Source organism: Arachis stenosperma, chromosome 4, assembly GCF_014773155.1.
Source record: "Arachis stenosperma cultivar V10309 chromosome 4, arast.V10309.gnm1.PFL2, whole genome shotgun sequence".
NCBI lineage: Eukaryota > Viridiplantae > Streptophyta > Magnoliopsida > Fabales > Fabaceae > Arachis > Arachis stenosperma.
This window is the reverse complement of record NC_080380.1, coordinates 75,522,247-75,545,533: the sequence shown is the minus strand read 5'-3', so window position 1 is coordinate 75,545,533 and position 23,287 is coordinate 75,522,247. Positions and strand designations below refer to the sequence as shown.

At 40.3% G+C, this 23,287-nt stretch overlaps 1 non-coding gene across 1 annotated transcript; it reads left to right on the top strand.

Annotated features, from left to right (window-relative positions):
- The first annotated feature begins 22,755 nt into the window (after positions 1-22,755).
- On the top strand, positions 22,756-22,859 carry LOC130978870 (small nucleolar RNA R71). Its single transcript, XR_009086478.1, has one exon. It is a non-coding gene; the product is annotated as a small nucleolar RNA R71 (small nucleolar RNA).
- Positions 22,860-23,287: the final 428 nt, after the last annotated feature.

Genomic DNA, 23,287 nt, shown 5'->3' with positions numbered 1-23,287 from the left:
TGATTTCATAGTCCTAGAGACTGGGAAGTGCATGGATGAATCCATCACCCTGGCAGACCTTCCTACCACAGCAAAGGCTGTGATTGATGTTGACAGAGGAGAGTTAATCATTCAAGTGAATGGAAAAATCCTTGGTGTTTAAGGCCCAAGGATATCCTCTGTCATCATGGAGAGGAAGCATGAAGAGCTTCTCTCAAAACAGAGCCAAGCAGAGCCCCCACAGTCAAACTCTAAGTTTGGTGTTGGGAGGCCACAACCAAACTCTAAGTTTGGTGTTGAACCCCACATTCAAACTCTAAGTTTGGTGTTGGGAGGTTCCAAATTGCTCTGATCATTTCTGAGGCTCCATGAGAGCCCTCTGTCAAGCTAATGACATTAAAGAAGCGCTTGTTGGGAGGCAACCCATGTTTTATAATTAATTATTTTCTTTGTTATTTTATCTTTTTTGTAGGTTGATGATCATAAGAAGTTACAAAACAATGAAAAAAGCAAAACAGAATGAAAAACAGGAAGAAAAACAGCACACCCTGGAGGAGAAGAAACTGGCGTTCAAACGCAGTATGCTAGCTGTGGGCGTTTACGCCCAGTCTGGCACCCATTCTGGGCGTTTAACGCCAGAAAGGGGCACCAGACTGGCGTTAAACGCCAGTAAAGGGCAAGACCTGGCGTTAAACGCCAGGAATGGGCACCAGCCCGGCGTTTAACGCCAGAAATGGCTCAAAAACGTGATTTGAGCAACATTTGGTGCAGGGATGACTTTTCCTTGACACTACAGGATCTGTGGACCCCACAGGACCCTACCATCACTCTCTCTCTTCTTCCCCCATTCACCAATCACCTCAACACCTCTTCCCCAAAAACCCCTCACATATCAAATCCCATCTTTCTCTTCACCACACACATCCATCCCTCCCAAACCCACCCATAATGGCCGAACCTTTACCCCCCTCTCTCCTATAAATACCCTTCTTCAACTCTTCATTTTCACACAACCTAAACACCCTTTCTTCCCCCTTCTTGGCCGAATACACCACCATCTCCCTCTTCTTCATTTCTTCTTCTTCTACTCTCTTCTTTCTTCTTTTGCTCGAGGACGAGCAAACATTTTAAGTTTGGTGTGGTAAAAGTGTTGCTTTTTGTTTTTCCATAACCATTTATGGCATCCAAGGCCGGAGAAACCTCTAAAAAGAGGAAAGGGAAGGCAAAAGCTTCCACCTCCGAGTCATGGGAGATGGATAGATTCCTCTCAAGGGTGCATCAAGACCACTTCTATGAAGTTGTGGCCTTGAAGAAGGTGATCTCCGAGGTCCCCTTTTCACTCAAAAAGGGGATATCCGAAGATCCGCCATGAGATCCGAAGAAGAGGTTGGGAAGTTCTTACCAACCCCATTCAACAAATCGGAATCTGATGGTTCAAGAGTTCTATGCCAATGCATTGGATCACAAAGAACCATGACCAAAGTGTGAACCCGAATCCAAAGAACTATCTAACTATGGTTCGGGGGAAATACTTGGATTTTAGTCCGGAGAGTGTGAGGGTGGCGTTCAACTTGCCTATGATGCAAGGAGATGAGCATCCTTACACTAGAAGGGTCAACTTTGATCAAGGTTGGACCAAGTCCTCACAGTCATATGTGAAGAGGCGCACAATGGAAGCAAGATTCAAGAGGAAAGCCGGTCCAATTGAGAAGGCATGACCTCAAGCCCGTGGCTAGAGGATGGTTAGAGTTCATACAACGCTCAATCATCCCCACTAGCAACCGGTCCGAAGTTACCATAGACCGGGCCATCATGATCCATAGTATCATGATTGGAGAAGAAATAGAGGTTCATGAGGTTATAGCCCAAGAACTCTATAAGGTGGCGGACAAGACCTCCACCTTGGCAAGGTTAGCCTTTCCTCATCTCATTTGTCACCTCTGTTATTCAGTTGGAGTTGACATAGAGGGAGACATTCCCATTGATGAGGACAAGCCCATCACCAAGAAAAGGATGGAGTACACAAGAGATCTCACTCATCATGAGATCCCTGAGATTCCTCAAGGGATGAATTTTCCTCCACAAAACTATTGGGAGCAACTAAACACCTCCCTAGGAGAACTAAGTTCCAACATAGGACCAACTAAGGGTGGAGCATCAAGAACACTCCATCATCCTTCATGAAATTAGAGAGATCAAAGAATCATGAGGGAGGAGCAACAAGACAAGGAAGAGACATTGAGGAGCTCAAGCACTCCATAGGTCTTCAAGAGCAAGAAAGAGCCGCCATCACTAAGGTGGACCCGTTCCTTGATTTCCTTGTTATTGTTCTTCTGTTTTTCGAATTTTAATGCTTATGTTTATCCATGTTTGTGTCTTATGATCATTAGTGTCTTAGTGTCTATGCCTTAAAGTTATAAATGTCCTATGAATCCATCACCTTTCTTCAATAAAAACGTGCCTAATTGATAAAAGAAAGAATTGCATGAATTTTGAATTTTATAATAGTTTAATTATTTTGATGTGGTGGCAATATTTTTGTTCTCTGAATGTATGCTTAAACAGTGCATATGTCTTTTGAATTTGTGGTTCATGAATGTTGGCTCTTGAAAGAATGATGAAAAAGGAGACATGTTACTGAGGATCTGAAAAATCAATAAAATGATTCTTGAAGCAAAAAAAAAAAAAAAAAAAAAAAAAAAAACCGAAAAAAAAAAAACGAAAAAAAGAGAAAGGAATAAGAGTTGTGATCCAAGGCAATAAGAGTGTGCTTAAGAACCCTGGATACCTCTAATTGGGGACTTTAGCAAAGCTGAGTCACAATCTGAAAAGGTTCACCCAATTATGTGTCTGTGGCATGTATGTATCCGGTGGTAATACTGGAAGACAGAGTGCTTTGGGCCACAGCCAAGACTCAATAAATAGCTATGTTCAAGAATCATCATACTTTACTAAGAGAATCATTAACACTATCTGGGTTCTAAGTTCCTAAGAAGCCAACCATTCTGGATTTCAAAGGATAGAGTGAGATGCCAAAACTGTTCGGAGGCAAAAAGTTAAAAGCCCCGCTCATCTGATTAATACTGATCTTCACAGATGTTTTTGGAATTCATTGCATATTCTCTTCTTTTTATCTTATTTGATTTTCAGTTGCTTGAGGACAAGCAACAATTTAAGTTTGGTGTTGTGATGAGCGGATAATTTGTATACTTTTTTGGCATTGTTTTTAGTATGTTTTTGATATATATAGTTAGTTTTAGTATATTTTATTAGTTTTTAATTAAAATTCACTTTTCTGGACTTTACTATGAGTTTGTGTGTTTTTCTGTGATTTCAGGTATTTTCTGGCTGAAATTGAGGGACCTGAGCAAAAATCTGATTTTGAGACTCAAAAGGACTGCAGATGCTGTTGAATTCTGACCTCCCTGCACTCGAAGCGGATTTTCTGGAGCTACAGAAGCCCAATTGGCGCGCTCTTAACGGCGTTGGAAAGTGGACATCCTGGGCTTTCCAGCAATATATAATAGTCCATACTTTGCCCAAGATTTGATGGCCCAAACCGGCGTTCAAAGTCACCTCAAGGAATCCCAGCGTTAAACGCTGGAACTGGCACCCAAATGGGAGTTAAACGCCCAAACTAGCACCAAAGCTGGCGTTTAACTCCAAGAAGAGTCTCTACACGAAATTGCTTCATTGCTCAGCCCAAGCACACACCAAGTGGGCCCGGAAGAGGATTTTTATGTCATTTACTCATTTCTGTACACCCTAGGCTACTAGTTTCTTATAAGTAGGACCTTTTACTATTGTATGAAAATCTTTTGATCACTTTTAGATCTCTAGATCATCTTTGGACATTTCAGTTCTTAGATCATTGGGAGGCTGGCCATTCGGCCATGCCTAGACCTTATGCTTATGTATTTTCAACGGTGGAGTTTCTACACACCATAGATTAAGGTGTGGAGCTCTGCTGTACCTCGAGTATTAATGCAATTACTATTGTTCTTTCATTCAAATTCCGCTTGTTCTTTATCCAAGATATCACTTGTTCTTCAACATGATGAAGGTGATGATTGACGCCCATCACCATTCTCACTCATGAACAAAGTGACTGACAACCACTCTTGTTCTACAAGCATTTGAGGCTTGGTGAATATCTCTTGGATTCCTGATTGCACGATGCATGGTTGATCGCCTGACAACCGAGTGCTCGCCTGACAAACGAGCCAACCATTCCGTGAGATCAGAGTCTTCGTGGTATAGGCAAGAACTGATGGCAGCATTCAAGAGAATCCGGAAGGTCTAACCTTGTCTGTGGTATTCTGAGTAGGATCAACGATTGAATGACTGTGACGTGCTTCAAACCTGTAACCTACTGGGCGTTAGTGACAGACGCAAAAGAGTTATTCTATTCCGGTAGGGGAGGGAACCACACCGGTGATTGGCAGCACTGTGACAGAGTGTGTGCATTAGCTTTCACTGCGAGGATGGGAGGTAGCTGCTGACAACAGTGAGACCCTATACGAGCTTGCCATGGAAAGGAGTAAGAAGGGTTGGATGAAGACAGTAGGAAAGCAGAGAGACGGAAGGGAAGGCATCTTCATGCGCTTATCTGAAGTTCCTACCAATGAATTACATAAGTATCACTATCTTTACCTTTATGTTATTTTCGTTCATCACCATATATCTGAGTTTGCCTGACTAAGATTTACAAGATGACCATAGCTTGCTTCAATACTAACAATCTCCGTGGGATCGACCCTTACTCACGTAAGGTTTATTACTTGGACGACCCAGTGCACTTGCTGGTTAGTTGTGCGAAGTTGTGTAATGCCATGGTATTGAGCTACCACGTTTTTGGAGCCATTACCAGGGATTATGAGAGTTGTGAAAAAGTATAGTTCACAATTTCGCGCACCATTCGGCTTCATCCAAGAAAGATCGAAGTCCTCAGACTAAGACCCGACCTCAAGAAAAAGAGTCGAGCTGTCTGACCCGGGATGTTCTACAAACAAAGAGATCGACCTCTTCAGGTCAGGATAATCCAACCTCTTCTCAAAGAGCTCGGTCAAGTCACCATTAAAGCCCAAAGAAGGGCCCAAATGGAGGATCGCACATCAAAGCCCAAGGCAGTCCAAGCCTGCAGGGAGAAGGGCGGTTCCCTTGAAGATAAGGTGACCTCACTCAAAAGATAAAGATAAGATAGGATAACTAACTTATCTTATCTAAGAAGGTCACTTTACACCATTATAAATACACTAGAGCACCCAGGTATAACTCATACTCTGATTCTACTAAATACCTGCTTAATACCCTTGCTAACTTAAGCATCGGAGTCCCTTACAGGTACCCCCTACCCTCTGGGGACAAAGGATCAATACTACCGCCAAGCCCAACGAGTCGGACACAGCGGCTCCGACTACCCTCATCAGATCGGACTCCACAGCTCTGGCCAGTATAGAAGATCTCGTCCGAGATCGACCTATAGTTTTAGGTAACCCTCGGAACAGAAAGATTTGAGAGCAAAAGAGAAAAGTGCCAGCAAGGAGTCGAAAGAAGAAAAATGAAAGAAGAAACTGAAGTAAATTTTTGAAAAATTCATAATGAGAAGAGGGAAGCAAAGGAAATGGCAAAATGGAAGTTAATAAGATTTTAAACTTCGCACGTTTCCAAGGAAACACAAAACGTGCGTTGCAATTAAAAAGGAAGGAGAAAAGCATTCTGCATTCAAGCCACTAAAATAGGAGTTCTACAACGAGACCAACAAAGAATTCTCGAGCTCGGCTTCTCCAAAAAAGAGATCGAAGTTTCAAAAACTCGACCTCGAGAGAAAGACCGTGCTCAAGCAGGGGCACTGTTCATGTCCTGGGTCGAGCTATCCGACCTAGGCTGATTGAAGACAAGGAGACCGACTTTATCTGGTCTGGTCACCTGACCTCTTCCTCTAAAAGAGATCAGCCCTCCGGTGACGAAGGATCAGCTGCATGGTGCACGAAATTGTGATCACTGCTTTTCACAACTCAAATAATCCCCGGTAATGAATCCAAAAACTTGGTGCTCAATACCATGGTATAAACACAACTTCGCACAACTAACCAGCAAGTGCACTGGGTCGTCCAAGTAATAAACCTTACGCGAGTAAGGGTCGATCCCACGGAGATTGTTGGTATGAAGCAAGCTATGGCCACCTTGTAAATCTTAGTCAGGCAGATTCAAATGGTTATGGATGATATATGAATAAAACATAAAGATAAAGATAGAGATACTTATGTAATTCATTGGTGAGAATTTCAGATAAGCGAATGGAGATGCTTTGTCCCTTCCGTCTCTCTGCTTTCCTACTGTCTTCATCCAATCCTTCTTACTCCTTTCCATGGCAAGCTGTATGTTGGGCATCACCGTTGTCAGTGGCTACAATCCCGTCCTCTCAGTGAAAATGTTCAACGCACCCTGTCACGGCACGACTAATCATCTGTTGGTTCTCAATCAGGTTGGAGTAGAATCCATTGATTCTTTTGCGTCTGTCACTAACGCCCAGCCTTCAGGAGTTTGAAGCTCGTCACAGTCATTCAATCATTGAATCCTACTCAGAATACCACAAACAAGGTTTAGACCTTTCGGATTCTCTTGAATGCCGCCATCAATTCTAGCTCATACCACGAAGATTCCGATTAAAGAATCCAAGAGATAAACATTCAAGCCTTGTTTGCTTGTAGAACGGGAGTGGTTGTCAGGCACGCGTTCATAAGTGAGAATGATGATGAGCGTCACATAATCATCACATTCATCAAGTTCTTGAGTGCGAATGAATATCTTGGAATAAGAACAAGATGAATTGAATAGAAGAACAATAGTAATTGCATTAATACTCGAGGTACAGCAGAGCTCCACACCTTAATCTATGGTGTGTAGAAACTCCACCGTTGAAAATACATAAGAACAAGGTTCAGGCATGGCCGAATGGCCAGCCTCCCAATGATCTAAGGACTAGACGTCCAAAGATGATCCTAAGATCGGAAATGATCCGAAGATACAAAATGATCAAAAGAGATCTAATACAAAAGCAAAAGGTCCTATTTATAGAGAACTAGTAGCTTAAGGTTTACAAAAATGAGTAAATGACGTAAAAATCCACTTCCGGGCCCACTTGGTGTGTGCTTGGGCTGAGCATTGAAGCATTTTCGTGTAGAGACTCTTCTTGGAGTTAAACACCAGCTCTTATGCCAGTTTGGGCGTTTAACTCCCATTCTTGTGCCAGTTCCGGCGTTTAACGCCGGGCAGTTTTGAGCTGATTTGGAACGCCGGTTTGGGTCATCAAATCTCGGGCAAAGTATGGACTATTATACATTGCTGGAAAGCCCAGGATGTCTACTTTCCAACGCCGTTGAGAGCGCGCCAATTGGGCTTCTGTAGCTTGAGAAAATGCACTTTGAATGCAGGGAGGTCAGAATCCAACAGCATCTGCAGTCCTTTTCAGTCTCTCAATCAGATTTTTGCTCAGGTCCCTCAATTTCAGCCAGAAAATACCTGAAATCACAGAAAAACACACAAACTCATAGTAAAGTCTAGAAAAGTGAATTTTAACTAAAAACTAATAAAAATATACTAAAAACTAACTAAAACATACTAAAAACATACTAAAAACAATGCCAAAAAGCGTATAAATTATCCGCTCATCACAACACCAAACTTAAATTGTTGCTTGTCCCCAAGCAACTGAAAATCAAATAAGATAAAGAGAAGAGAATATGCAATGAATTCCAAAAACATCTATGAAGATTAGTATTAATTAGATGAGCGGGGCTTTTAGCTTTTTGCCTCTGAACAATTTTGGCATCTCACTCTATCCTTTGAAATTCAGAATGATTGGCTTCTATAGGAACTCAGAATCCAGATAGTGTTATTGATTCTCCTAGTTAAGTATGATGATTCTTGAACACAGCTCCTTTATGAGTCTTGGCCGTGGCCCAAAGCACTCTGTCTTCCAGTATTACCACCAGATACATACATGCCACAGACACATAATTGGGTGAACCTTTTCAGATTGTGACTCAGCTTTGCTAGAGTCCCCAATTAGAGGTGTCCAGGGTTCTTAAGCACACTCTTTTTGCCTTGGATCACAACTTTATTTTTTCTTTTTCTTTTTCTTCTCTTCTTTTTTTTCGTTTTTCTCCCCTTTTTTTTCGCTTCTTCTCTTTTTTTTTTGTATTCACTGCTTTTTCTTGCTTCAAGAATCATTTTTATGATTTTTCAAATTCTCAGTAACATGTCTCCTTTTTCATCATTCTTTCAAGAGCCAACATTCATGAACCACAAATTCAAAAGACATATGCACTGTTTAAGCATACATTCAGAAAACAAAAGTATTGCCACCACATCAAAATAATTAATCTGTTATAAAATTTAAAATTCATGCAATTCTTCTCTTTTTCAATTAAGAACATTTTTCATTTAAGAGAGGTGATGGATTCATAGGACATTCATAACTTTAAGGCATAGACACTAAGACACTAATGATCACAAGACACAAACATAGATAAACATAAGCATGATTTTTTGAAAAACAGAAAAATAAAGAACAAGGAAATTAAAGAACGGGTCCACCTTAGTGATGGCAGCTTGTTCTTCCTCTTGAAGATCTTATGGAGTGCTTGAGCTCCTCAATGTCTCTTCCTTGCCTTTGTTGCTCCTCTCTCATGATTCTTTGATCTTCTCTAATTTCATGGAGGAGAATGGACTGTTCTTGGTGCTCCACCCATAGTTGTCCCATGTTGGAACTCAATTCTCTTAGGGAGGCGTTGATTTGCTCCCAATAGTTTTGTGGAGGAAAGTGCATCCCTTGAGGTATCTCAGGGATTTCATGATGAGTGGGATCTCTTGTTTGCTCCATTCTTTTCTTAGTGATGGGCTTGTCCTCATCAATGGGGATGTCTCCCTCTATGTCAACTCCACTGAATAACAGAGGTGACAAATGAGATGAAGAAAGGCTAACCTTGCCAAGGTAGAGGACTTGTCCGCCACCTTATAAAGTTCTTGGGCTATAACCTCATGAACTTCTACTTCTTCTCCAATCATGATGCTATGAATCATGATGGCCAGGTCTAGAGTAACTTCAGACTGGTTGCTAGTGGGAATGATTGAGCGTTGGATAAACTCCAACCATCCCCTAGCCACGGGATTAAGGTCATGCCTTCTCAATTGAACCGGATTCCCTCTTGAATCTCTCTTCCTTTGGGCGCCCTCTTCACAAATGACTGTGAGGACTTGGTCCAATCTTTGATCAAAGTTGACCCTTCTAGTGTAAGGGTGTTCATCTCCTTACATCATGGGCAAGTTAAATGCCAACCATACATTTTTCGAACTAAAATCTAAGTATTTCCCCCGAACCATTGTAAGCCAATTCTTTGGGTCCGGGTTCACACTTTGATCATGGTTCTTGGTGATCCATGCATTGGCATAGAACTCTTGAACCATTAAGATTCTGACTTGTTGATGGGGTTGGTAAGAACTTCCCAACCTCTTCTTCGAATCTCATGTCGGATCTCCGGATATTCACTCTTTTTGAGTTTGAAAGGGACCTCGGGGATCACCTTCTTCAAGGCCACAACTTCATAGAAGTGGTCTTGATGCACCCTTGAGATGAATCTCTCCATCTCCCATGACTCAGAGGTGAAAGCTTTTGCCTTCCCTTTCCACTTTCTAGAGGTTTCTCCGGCCTTGGATGCCATAAATGGTTATGGAAAAACAAAAAGCAATGCTTTTACCACACCAAACTTAAAAGGTTTGCTCGTCCTCGAGCAAAAGAAGAAAGAAGAGAGTAGAAGAAAAAGAAATAGAGGAGATGGAGGTGGCTTTGTGGTTCGGCCAAAGGGGGGAGAAGTAGTGTTTAGGGTGTGTGAAAAAGAGGGAGTAAAGATGGGTTTATATAGGGGTGGAGAGAGGGGTAGGGTTCGGCTATGGGAGGGAAAATGGTTTAAATTTGAATGGTGAGGTAGGTGGGGTTTTATGAAGGATGGATGTGAGTGGTGAAGAGAAAGATGGGATTTGATAGGTGAGGGGTTTTTGGGGAAGAGTGGTTGAGGTGATTGGTGAATGGGTGAAGAAGAAGAGAGAGGGTGGTGGGGTAGGTGGGGATCCTGTGGGGTCCACAGATCATGAGGTGTCAAGGAAAAGTCATCCCTGCACCAAGTGGCGAGCAAAATTGCTCTTTATGCCAATTCTGGCGTTAAACGCCGGGCTGGTGCCCATTTCTGGCATTTAACGCCAGTCTGGTGCCCCTTTCTGGCGTTAAACGCCCAGAATGGTGCCAGACTAGGCGTTAAACGCCCATTTGCTGCCCTTACTGGCGTTTAAACGCCAGCAAGGTCTTCCTCCAGGGTGTGCTGTTTTTCTTTCTTTTTTTATTCTGTTTTTGCTTTTTCAATTGATTTTGTGACTTCTCATGATCATCAACCAACAGAAAACATAAAATAACAAAGGAAAATAGATAAAATTAACATTGGGTTGCCTCCCAACAAGTGCTTCTTTAATTACCAAAAGTATGAAAACTCGAAAAATGATCCAAAGTTTTCTAACTAACTTAAATCTATCCTATTTATACACTTTCTAAATTGAGCTTCTGTTGTGTTTCTTGGGCTTTGAGGCCTTTCCCTGATTTCCTTTTGCTTTGGGTTTATGATCCATAATCCTGATGAGGCTGCTGATCCAATTCTGTAACATTCATTGAGCCAACTTAGTGATAATCAAGTAATGACACATGACTCAACAAATTGAAATTCCAGACTCATCAATTCTTCAGGTCCAATCCCATAAACCATGATATTCAATTGGGTTTCATACCAGAGTACGTTTAAGTTAATGTTTGTGCTCAAATGCTAACTTAAAACTGCAATATCTTTGGCCCAGAAACCTTTTCAAATAGTGGCGTTTAAGTTGCAGTTTAAGCTTAAACTGCAACTTAAACGCCAGACACTTCCAGTGATGCCTTTTGTGGAAGCACGTTTAAGTTCCAGTTTAAGCTTAAACTGGAACTTAAACGTTGGACACTCCTGGAGGTGGTATAACTCAAGCACGTTTAAGCTTCAGTTTAAGGTTAAACTGAAGCTTAAACGTGGAAATGGAAGAAAGCAACCCTGGAGGAGAATTTTGGTCGAACACGTTTAAGCTCCAGTTTAAGGTTAAACTGGAGCTTAAACGTGGAAATGGCTCCCTGGTGCATTTCTCATTTCTGGCGTTTAACTTCCAGTTTAAGGTTAAACTGGAGGTTAAACACCACTTTCAACTTTTCCTCAGCTTTCATGATTTTGGCGTTTAAGCTCCAGTTTAAGCTTAAACTGGAGCTTAAACGCCACTGATAGTTCCCAGCATTATATGGCTTGGCAGTTTAAGTTCCAGTTTAAGCTTAAACTGGAACTTAAACTCCACATGTGATATTCAAGCTTCCTTTATTGATTTTGTTGCTTCCTTGCCTAGCCTCTTCTTCCCTGAAATCATCCAAATAACTGCATCAAAGTCTTGCAAAATTTCATGAGAAATCTTCCATTCATAGCATTCAAGTAATATAACTAAAAACTCATGGAATTTGCATCAAAATCATACTGTTTGGATGGTTCATTGCTTTGTTATTCATTTAACCATTCTTGGTTACTTTAAGCTCAAGAAAATGCATAAAACAACTAAAACTAACAGAAAAATGCTAGTGAAACTAGCCTAAGATGCCTTGGCATCACAACACCAAACTTAATACTTGCTTGTCCTTAAGCAAGTCCTGAGTTATTTGAGAAGAAAGTATGAAACAGAAAGCAATTACATTGGCTATATTAGCAAGCATTTGAAGTTCATCAGAAGGGTTTTATGCAGAAAGTTGCAGCATCACTTTTCATTCTTATCAGGTAAGATTATCACTTTTTCATTGCATCCATCAAACACTGCTATGGCCTCTTGTTATTCTTATGTCCTTGGCACTTTTCCCTTCTTTGTTTTTCTTTTTCTTAGAGCTCCTTTGCTCCTTGTTTGCTCAGTGTCATGTGTTGCACAAGCCTTTGGCATTTTCTTTTTCTTATCAGTGCACTACACATATCCACTACAGGCATTTTAGTTCACATTTCTTCTTGAGACATTGGTGCCCAGCACCTCTTTGTGTGACTAAATGTTTTGTATTTAGGTTGCTCTTGATAATGGACTTTTGGTTGATAATCCCGGGTTAGTTAACCCAAGTTACCAAGTGTTGAAACACTCCTCAGAACCTATTCATCCAAGCATATCCTTAATACATAAACACCACAGGCATTTGTCTCAGAAGTTCAAACCATTAGTGCCTAGCTTATTTTCTCAATTTTTTTGCTTTTTGGTTGCCCTTTTTCAGTGGCTTTTTCTTCTTCTTTTTCTTTCTTTTTCATGGCCAAAGACATTTATTCATCAAGATCCATAGACAGTATTCAAACTTCTACACAAAAATGATAATTCTACACTCAATTTCCAGTGATCTGACTAAACAATCAAGCATGCATACCACCACTTAATTCTACTTGATTTGTCACTAATTGAGCCAAGTTACTTTTGTTCAAACTTTTATTTTATTTTTGGAAACAGAACAAGCATGGCAAGCATTTGTTTAAGAAGGTGAAGTTATATCCAAACATCTAGGCATTCACTTTATTCAAAGTAGTAAACCAACACTCATACTAAAAACTTCACATTCCAGAAAGATTCAACAATTACAGTTTAAACCAGAACAAGCATGCTTTTGTTTGCCTTTTAAAGAATGGTCAAGGAACAACACCACCTTGTGAAATTTCTTGTTTTCTCTTTGTTGCCAGGAAACAATTTGATTTCTCCTTCTTCTCCTAGTTGTTGCTTCATGTTCTTTCTAAGATCCTTGTTTCCTTTCCTGCAAAAAGTGATGAAGTTGCTTGCTTCTCAAGCACTTGAATGGTTAGCTCAACTATGTATGGGCAAGTGTCTGAGTCTTAAGTTGGTGTGTGAACACCAAACTTAGTCTCCTACTTACTCCTCTGCTCTTTAAATCCTTGAATTCTCCTTGGAATGAAGTTGCTGCTAAGGATTTTAAGCATTTCTGTGATTGCTTAGAATGGTTGTTCCTTTCATATAATTCAAAGGTTGTTGTGTTCAGTTGATCTGTATGGTGGAACACCAAACTTAGAGTCACACATTCCCCTTTGAATTATTGATCCACGAATTCATTGTTTGGTGTGAAACACCAAACTTAATTCTTTGCAATGCACAGAAACTACTTCACCTTTTTATTGAAACAAATAAAAGAAACAGCAAAGGAGTATTACCTCAGGTTGGGTTGCCTCCCAACAAGCGCTTCTTTAACGTTGATGACAAGTCATCATATACCCTTTTTCTATGCTTTTTCATACAAGAAATTGATGATTTGTGCTTAAATATTGAATGCTTTTTGTACTTAAATGATATATTTTCTTGATATTTTAATTTTATAAATCTTGTAGGAAATAAGAAGAAAAAGAAGCAAAGAAGCACAAAAAAGGAGAAAAAAAGAGCTTTGGGGTACACTTTGAAGTTGGGGTACACTTTGGAGCCTTAGGCCACGCTTTTAAAAGCGTGGCCCATGACAAAATCAAGGAAGGAAGCAGCCAGCACGATTCTGCCCTGCCCTTGCCAAGGGCAGGATCGTGATGCACATTAAGTCTTGGAAGCAAAATTTTGACTAAGTTAAAATCTGGGCGCTAACAGCATGACCATGCCTCCTTCAAAGGGCTATAACTTGAGCTACAGACGTCCGATTGATGTGCTTCCAGTTGCGTTGGAAAGCTGACATTCAGAGCTTTCCAACGATATATCACAATCCATATTTGGCGCAGAATTGAGGCAGGAACGAGAGGCATCTTTAAGGGCCAAAAATAAGCAAAAATAAACCAAGGAAAAGAAGTAGCGTGTTTGCCTCCTCCGTGATTCGAACTTGGGACATGAAGGAAAGGACCCTGCCCTGCCCTTGGCGCGGGCAGGGCAGCATTTGGAAAGCACACAAATTTGGCGCACCAAGCACCAACGCGCGCACCAAAATCCTTCCTTGGTAGCACCAGCGCGCACCACGATCCTCTCCTGGCAGCACCACAATTTTCTGCCCTGCCCTTGGCGCGGGCAGGGCAGCGTTTTGTGCTCCTGGCAGCACCATGGCCACACCAACTCGCATCAACACGCACCAAGGCCGCACCAACCTCATGCACCATGCACCAAATTTCTGCCCTGCCCTCCACAAGGGCAGGGCAGCCTCCTGGAAGCAATTTTCCTTCATGGGCTGAAATTGAATTAAAAACCCAATTTAATTCATTTCTTCACAAAATCAAAAGCCCATCCAAACCCCAAAATCCAAGAATAGAAAGTGTATAAATAGGAGCTAGTTTGATGTAATTGGGAGGCTAGAGACTTTATCTTTGAATTTTCCTTTATACTTGCATTTTAATTTTGAACTTGGGAATTTGCTAGAGAATTGGGAGGGAGAATTGATCTCTCTTCTTCCTCGTTCTTGCTTGGGTCTTCTTAATTTTCTTGTTTTGAATTTTGGGTGTGAAGAGTTGAGGAAATTCTGTCTCAACCTCCATTCAAAATTCCTTTAATCATTTTCTGCATAATTGAATCCAATTTCAGTTCTCTTTACTGCTTCTTCTTCTAATTCTTGTCAATTGCTTTGTGAGCTTGGATCTAGGAAGGCAAATAGAGATCTAGGCTCTGTTACCTAGTCTCTTGAGACCTGAGACCCAATTTTGCTTTTGGTTCTTCTGTGAACCTTGCTGCACTTTAATTTCCTATTCTGTTTGAATTTCTGTTTTATTTAAATTCATCTTCTACTTAATTGATTGCTGCAATTTTCTTCTTCTTCGTTTAGATTCTGCAATCTGTTTTCCTTTATTCCTTTTGCAATTGTTCTTGTTGGATCAAGGAAGGATTTGAGATCTAGACTTGTTATCTAGTCTCCTCCACTCCTGAGATCTTCAATCACTTTTAATTTGCTGCAACTTGAGCATTGCTTTTCTGTTCTAAATTCTTCAAGGCATTTACTCTTCTGTTTGAGATTTACTTCACTGCAATTCAATTGTCTCTTTTATGTTTAATGCAATTTACCTTTGCTGGTTTAATTTTTGCAATCCCACATCCCTGACCCATTTAAGATTCAAGCAATTTACATTTCTTGTCATTTAAGTTTCTGCAATTTACATTGCTTGTTCTCTAAGCTTTCTGCCTATTTACATTCTGTCATTTACAATTCGTGTCAATTTACTTTCTGTTGGCTACAATTTCACACAATCCACTTCAATGTTAGCTTGACTAAACTAATCACCCACTAAAATTGCTTGATCCATCAATCCCTGTGGGATCGACCTCACTCTAAGTGAGTTATTACTACTTGATGCGACCCGGTACACTTGCCGGTTGGATTTGTGTGTTGGAAATTTGTTTTTCCACAAAAACACCATCAAGTTTTTGGCGCCGTTGCCGGGGATTGATTAGATCAACAATGATTAAGTGGGTGAGAAGTCTAGATCAAGCATTTTCTTTATTTTTGTTTTCTGTTTTAGATTGAAACCAAGGTGTTTGAGTTATTGCCTCACTAAGAAATTCTTTCTCTGTGACATGAATTTCAAATTTCATTGATGTTTACAAAATACAAATGGAGTTCAACTCATCTTATGGTCAAACAAAATTTTATGGGATATCATCCACCATCACCAATATCTAATGATGGCTGGGAATATCACCAAGAAAATACACATTCTGAGCACTCCAATTCATGGAGATTTGCTTCAGAAAAACAAGATGAGCAAGAGAACCATATGGGATATTTTCTTCCACCACAAAATGATGCAAGTCATGATTCTAATGGTGGCTGGGAAGGGAATTCTAATGATCCATATGATATTCATCCAAAGACATTATCACTTGACCATACTTCAACAGAAAGCCCCTTTCAAAGCTCACCACCCACACAAACTTCCATAAACCACTCAAGGCTCTCAAAGCTTGAGTCCATGTTCAAAAAATATGAGGAGGAGACAATGAAAGTCTGGAAAGAACAAGAAAACTTCCTCAAAAACATGGAAGTGCAGCTAGCTCAAGTGGAGAGTGCAATGAAGAAGGAGGAAAAACAAGAGGAAGAGGCTATTGCATCAAGTGAAATTGCAAAGAAGGAAAAGGTGGTTGGAAATGAAACTGCACTTGAGATGAAAAGGGAACATGAACATTCACAACCCTCACAAACTTTCCTTGAATCTGTGATCGAAAAATATGAAGAGGAGATGAAGAAATCTTGGGAAGAACAACAAACCTCCTCCATAAAAGAACTATTAAGTCAAATGTTGGGTGCAAGGGAGGAAGTGGAGGAGCAAGAAAGTGAGGAAGTCATTCCAAACTCAAGTGAAGCAGAGAAGTACAAAGAGGAAAAGCTCATGGAGCCACCAATTCAAAAGGCTCTGGATAAATACAAAACTCCAATAATCACACAGCAACCAAAACTTGGATTCAAAGAAGTGAAGGCAACTAACAAGAGCACCAATTCTGTCCCTAAGTCAGCAAGCAAGCTCAACCAAGCCAATTTCAAAAGAAAGCTTGCTGAGAGGAAACCAAGAAAGGGGACAAAAGCTGAAACTTCTCCCCCCTTGAAGTCATTCCTCTTAACCAATTGGAAGAAGAGGAAGAAAGTGAAGAACAACATGTCAAGCTAATGACACTAAAAGAGCACTTGTTGGGAGGTAACCCAACCGTAGGTAACATTTCTTCTTTGCTTTGTTTTTGTTCTTTACTTTGTTTAAATTCAATAAATGGGCATATGGTTACATTCTAAGTTTGGTGTTGCCTTGCAACAAATTGTTTTCAATCTTCATGGATGATTGCATCAATTTTACATGGAAGTGTCACACTAAGAACCTAAGTTTGGTGTGCCACTTAATTTTTTATGCAAATCATCCAGCAACATCACTTGTTTACATAATCATAATGCCACTGCAGTGTTACTGTTTTTTTTAGTTAGACAATTTTAGTTTTCTTGATTGTTTTAGTCATTTCCTTGTTTTTAATGCTTTCTTTTATTAACTGTGTTTGTTAATACATCACCCAAACATCCTTACTCATGACAGATTCTTCACTTGGTGATTGTATTTAACAAATAACAGTTTCACTTGCTTAGTTTTAATTCAAATAAATTGACATAGGGTTGCATTCTAAGTTTGGTGTTGCTATGCAACAAAATTTGGTTCCAATGCTTACTAGATACTTGCATTAATTTCAAGTGAAAGTATCACACTAAGTTTGGTGTGCCACTTATTTTTTATGCAATGTATCATGCACACCCTCTTATGTTTGCAATCAAAATGTCTTTGTCTCTTGTGCCTTGATTGTTATCTTTAATTTTGCTTGCCTAAACACATATGCTACTGACATCCTTTTGTGTGAGACATTCATGATCCATTTTAGACCCCACCACCATTGTTCTAATTGTTGCTTAAGGAAGAGCAAGCATTCTGATTTGGTATGGGAAAGAGAAGAATGGGAGGAAAATGACAACAATAGAGAAGATGGACTACAAGGTTGTAAAGTTCCTTTTCCTCTCATTTGTTTCTAGCACTTTAAATTGCATGATTGTCACATTATCTTCTTTGTATGCATGTGTGGTATGAATAAGCATAGGCTAAATTTTGATTCGAAATATGTTGTTGTGACATTATGACTACCAACTTGAGTTTTGTGAATTCAAAAGCAAAAAGCATCATGATCATAAACAAACAAGGAATTAAAGAAGAATTTAGCATGTGCATACAAGTATTGGAAAGCTAGTATGATTGATTGTTGCTCAATTGCATTGGATTTTATTTAATTGAAGTTTTTCATCTAGTACATTTTGTGAAATCTTTTGAAATCATGAAAACCTTGAAGAAGCAAATATAATTAAAGCAAGAAAAGAAAAAGGGAAAGAATGAGAAAGCTAAAGGCTCTGAGTACCAATGGCAATTTATTTGCTAAGTGCTTGTGGTGTTTATGTATCAAGCCAAATGCTTGAAAACAAAACACTTAGAAGTTAAGGCTAGGCTCAAGTGCAAAAGCACTCCCTCAAAGCTCAAGGCTCTGAGCATCAATGATTAGAGAGTCAAGAAAAGAAAAGAAAAATGAGCTTAATGAAGTCCTCTAATTAAATGCTTGTGGTGCTTATGTATCAAGTGGTAATACTTGAAAACAAAGCATTTAGATGTCGTAGCTTTGTTATTAACTCATGGGGCAAAGCACCCAAAAGGAGAAGCTAAAAAAAAAAAAAAAATCAAAAGCTTGTTTCAAGGAAGAATTATAAGAAAATGATTTCATAAAATAAGCTAGATAGAAGCATCAATCATTTACATCTCTTTTGTAATTGTAGCATGCATAGAAAACTAGCTTACCATGAACATTGAGTTGCTATTCTTCTTACCTTGGATTGTCAATCTTTATTGCATGATTCTTTTCTTGCTTGGGGACAAGCAAGGTTTAAGTTTGGTGTTGTGATGACAAGTCATCATATACCCTTTTTCTATGCTTTTTCATACAAGAAATTGATGATTTGTGCTTAAATATTGAATGCTTTTTGTACTTAAATGATATATTTTCTTGATATTTTAATTTTATAAATCTTGTAGGAAATAAGAAGAAAAAGAAGCAAAGAAGCACAAAAAAGGAGAAAAAAGAGCTTTGGGGTACACTTTGAAGTTGGGGTACACTTTGGAGCCTTAGGCCACGCTTTTAAAAGCGTGGCCCATGACAAAATCAAGGAAGGAAGCAGCCAGCACGATTCTGCCCTGCCCTTGCCAAGGGCAGGATCGTGATGCACATTAAGTCTTGGAAGCAAAATTTTGACTAAGTTAAAATCTGGGCGCTAACAGCATGACCATGCCTCCTTCAAAGGGCTATAACTTGAGCTACAGACGTCCGATTGATGTGCTTCCAGTTGCGTTGGAAAGCTGACATTCAGAGCTTTCCAACGATATATCACAATCCATATTTGGCTCAGAATTGAGGCAGGAACGAGAGGCATCTTTAAGGGCCAAAAATAAGCAAAAATAAACCAAGGAAAAGAAGTAGCGTGTTTGCCTCCTCCGTGATTCGAACTTGGGACATGAAGGAAAGGACCCTGCCCTGCCCTTGGCGCGGGCAGGGCAGCATTTGGAAAGCACACAAATTTGGCGCACCAAGCACCAACGCGCGCACCAAAATCCTTCCTTGGTAGCACCAGCGCGCACCACGATCCTCTCCTGGCAGCACCACAATTTTCTGCCCTGCCCTTGGCGCGGGCAGGGCAGCGTTTTGTGCTCCTGGCAGCACCATGGCCACACCAACTCGCATCAACACGCACCAAGGCCGCACCAACCTCATGCACCATGCACCAAATTTCTGCCCTGCCCTCCACAAGGGCAGGGCAGCCTCCTGGAAGCAATTTTCCTTCATGGGCTGAAATTGAATTAAAAACCCAATTTAATTCATTTCTTCACAAAATCAAAAGCCCATCCAAACCCCAAAATCCAAGAATAGAAAATGTATAAATAGGAGCTAGTTTGATGTAATTGGGAGGCTAGAGACTTTATCTTTGAATTTTCCTTTATACTTGCATTTTAATTTTGAACTTGGGAATTTGCTAGAGAATTGGGAGGGAGAATTGATCTCTCTTCTTCCTCGTTCTTGCTTGGGTCTTCTTAATTTTCTTGTTTTGAATTTTGGGTGTGAAGAGTTGAGGAAATTCTGTCTCAACCTCCATTCAAAATTCCTTTAATCATTTTCTGCATAATTGAATCCAATTTCAGTTCTCTTTACTGCTTCTTCTTCTAATTCTTGTCAATTGCTTTGTGAGCTTGGATCTAGGAAGGCAAATAGAGATCTAGGCTCTGTTACCTAGTCTCTTGAGACCTGAGACCCAATTTTGCTTTTGGTTCTTCTGTGAACCTTGCTGCACTTTAATTTCCTATTCTGTTTGAATTTCTGTTTTATTTAAATTCATCTTCTACTTAATTGATTGCTGCAATTTTCTTCTTCGTTTAGATTCTGCAATCTGTTTTCCTTTATTCCTTTTGCAATTGTTCTTGTTGGATCAAGGAAGGATTTGAGATCTAGACTTGTTATCTAGTCTCCTCCACTCCTGAGATCTTCAATCACTTTTAATTTGCTGCAACTTGAGCATTGCTTTTCTGTTCTAAATTCTTCAAGGCATTTACTCTTCTGTTTGAGATTTACTTCACTGCAATTCAATTGTCTCTTTTATGTTTAATGCAATTTACCTTTGCTGGTTTAATTTTTGCAATCCCACATCCCTGACCCATTTAAGATTCAAGCAATTTACATTTCTTGTCATTTAAGTTTCTGCAATTTACATTGCTTGTTCTCTAAGCTTTCTGCCTATTTACATTCTGTCATTTACAATTCGTGTCAATTTACTTTCTGTTGGCTACAATTTCACACAATCCACTTCAATGTTAGCTTGACTAAACTAATCACCCACTAAAATTGCTTGATCCATCAATCCCTGTGGGATCGACCTCACTCTAAGTGAGTTATTACTACTTGATGCGACCCGGTACACTTGCCGGTTGGATTTGTGTGTTGGAAATTTGTTTTTCCACAAAAACACCATCAAACGTCATTAGCTTGACGGTTGTCCCTTGTTAGGGTGGATTGTAGTGCTTGATGTCCTCTCCTCTCACTATGAAAACGTCCCCATTTGATTCCTTCATGATTTCCAAATGTTCTATAGAAGGAACTTTCCTGATTGTGAACACTTGAGGGAGCTGGGAAGGAATGGTTTTGAGGCCAGGTGGGATTGGCAGATAATGACTTGATATCACTTTATCTCCCGGAGAGAAACCTTCAGTGGGAATTTTCTTGTTTCTCCACCCTCTTGGCAATTTCTTTACAATTCTTCCCTCTCTCTTGAGGATTTCTTCATTGACCCTTATGCCAGGAGGATCCTTCTGATCTGTTTCTATTAATTCTTGTGGCTTTAACTCTTGCAATTCTTGTTTGCCTTCCAAGGACTGTTTCAGAGTTTCAGCTGCTGGATTGCTTTCCTCCAAACACAGATGGCTACTATCATCCTTAGGCTTTTCAAGTTTTGGTTCAGGCTCAGATGCAGGTTTGAAAACATGGAAAATGAGCTGTTCATCATGTATTCTCAAAATTAGCTCTCCTTGTTCTACATCTATGAGCGCTCTAGCAGTGGCTAGAAATGGCCTTCCCAGAATGATAGGGTGTAGGTAGCTTTCCTCCATGTCCAAAATGACAAAGTCTGTGGGAAAGAAATAATTTCCCACTTTCACCAGCACATTCTCAACTACCCCTTCAGCTTGCTTCTGAGTTTTGTCAGCCAGTTGTATGATTACATCAGTGGATCTCACCTCATTCAGTTGTAGCCTCTTTATAAGAGTCAGAGGCATCACATTTATGCTAGCTCCTAGATCACAGAATCCTCTGTCAATTTTTGTTTCCCCTATGATGTAGGGGATATGAAAACTTCCTGGGTCTGTTTTCTTAGAGACTATGTCCTTTTTGATGAGGGCACTGCATTCTTTGTTCATTATTACAGTTTGTCCTCCCTTCAAAACTCTTTTCTTGCTCAGCAATTCCTTCAAATACTTGATATGTGTAGGCATCTGCTGGAGAATCTCAAGAAAGGGAATATTGATATGGAGAGACTTAAATGTCTCTAAAAACCTTGAATATGTTTTCCCTTTTTCACCTCCTCCTAACCTCTGAGGAAATGGTGCTTTTGGTTGGTATGTTTCCAGCATGCCTTTATTTTGCAGTTCCTTGGCTTGCTCAGTTTCACTTTCCTGCTTAGCTTCTTCCACACCTTCCTTCAAGATTTCTGGCTCCTGTTCTGAGGGTCTGATTCCTTCTTCTTCTGAGACTTCCTTCAATATGGTGATGGCCTTGCATTCTTCCCATCTCACTCCCTTTTGTTCCCCTTTAGGATTCTTTTCTGTGTCACTAGGGAACACTGCAGTTGACTTGGGGGCCTGTTGAGATAGCTCTCCTACTCGAGACTCCATCCTCTTGAGTTTTTCACCATGGTTCCTTAAGGTAGATCTCACATAATCCCTAAAGCTTTTCAACTCACTTATGTCCTGACCCATGTTTGCAAGCATTCCTTCTATCCTGTTTAATTGATCTTGAAATTGTTGGTTCGGATTAGGTTGGGCAGGTTGATTATTTTGGCCATGATATGGTGGTTGGGAGTAAGTGTTTTGTGTGGCTTAGTATGATCTTTGGTTGGAGTTTTGGTATGTGGAATTGTTATGATGGTTGGGGTTGTAAGGTTTGTGGTTTTGTGGTTGGGTTTGCTGGTTTCCCCACCCAAAGTTTGGGTGGTTTTTCCAGCCTGGGTTGTAAGTGTTGGAATGTGGATCATATGGTTGCCTTTGTTGATTTCCCACATAGTTGGCTTCTTCCCAATCACCTCCTTCAGTGCTTACTTCCTCTTGATCTTGTGTGTGTATTGCAGCCACTTGATTTGTTTCTAATTTCCTGGTGAGCTCTGCTAGTTGCTTGGCAAACACCTTGTTTTGGGCTAGAATTGTATCAACATGGTTCAGCTCCATGACTCCCTTAGTGTTGTGTCTCTCTGAAGCATGGTAGTACTCATTCTCAGCCACTGTCTCAATCACTTCAATGGCTTCTTCCACAGTCTTTTTCCTATTCAATGAACCTCCTGATGAATGGTCTACAGCCTTCCTTGATTCATAAGAAAGTCCATCATAGAAAATATGCAATTGCACCCAGTCATGGAACATGTCTGGTGGGCATTTCCTTATCAAATCCTTGAACCTCTCCCATGCCTCGTAGAGAGTTTCACCATCTTGTTGTCTAAAAGTCTGAACCTCAGATCGAAGCCTATTGACCTTTTGTGGGGGGTAGAAACGTGCCAGAAACTTGCTTTCCACCTCATCCCAGGTTGTTAGGCTCCCCCTTGGGAATGATTCCAGCCACTTAGCTGCCTTGTCCCTAAGTGAAAATGGGAACAAGAGCAGTTTATAGGCATCTTCCTGGACTCCATTGGACTTCACAGTGTCGCAAATTCTCAGGAATTTTGTGAGATGTTGGTTTGGATCTTCATTAGCACTCCCACCAAATGAACAATGATTCTCCACCAGTGATATTAGCTGTGGTTTGAGTTCAAAATTGTTGGCCTGAATGTGTGGTTTCTGAATGCTGCTACCACAATTCCCAGAGGTTGGGTTTATGTATGAACCAAGAACCCTCCTCTCGGGAATGGCATTGTTTCCATCAGCTCTCTCATGGTTGTGAACTTCTCTATCCATGT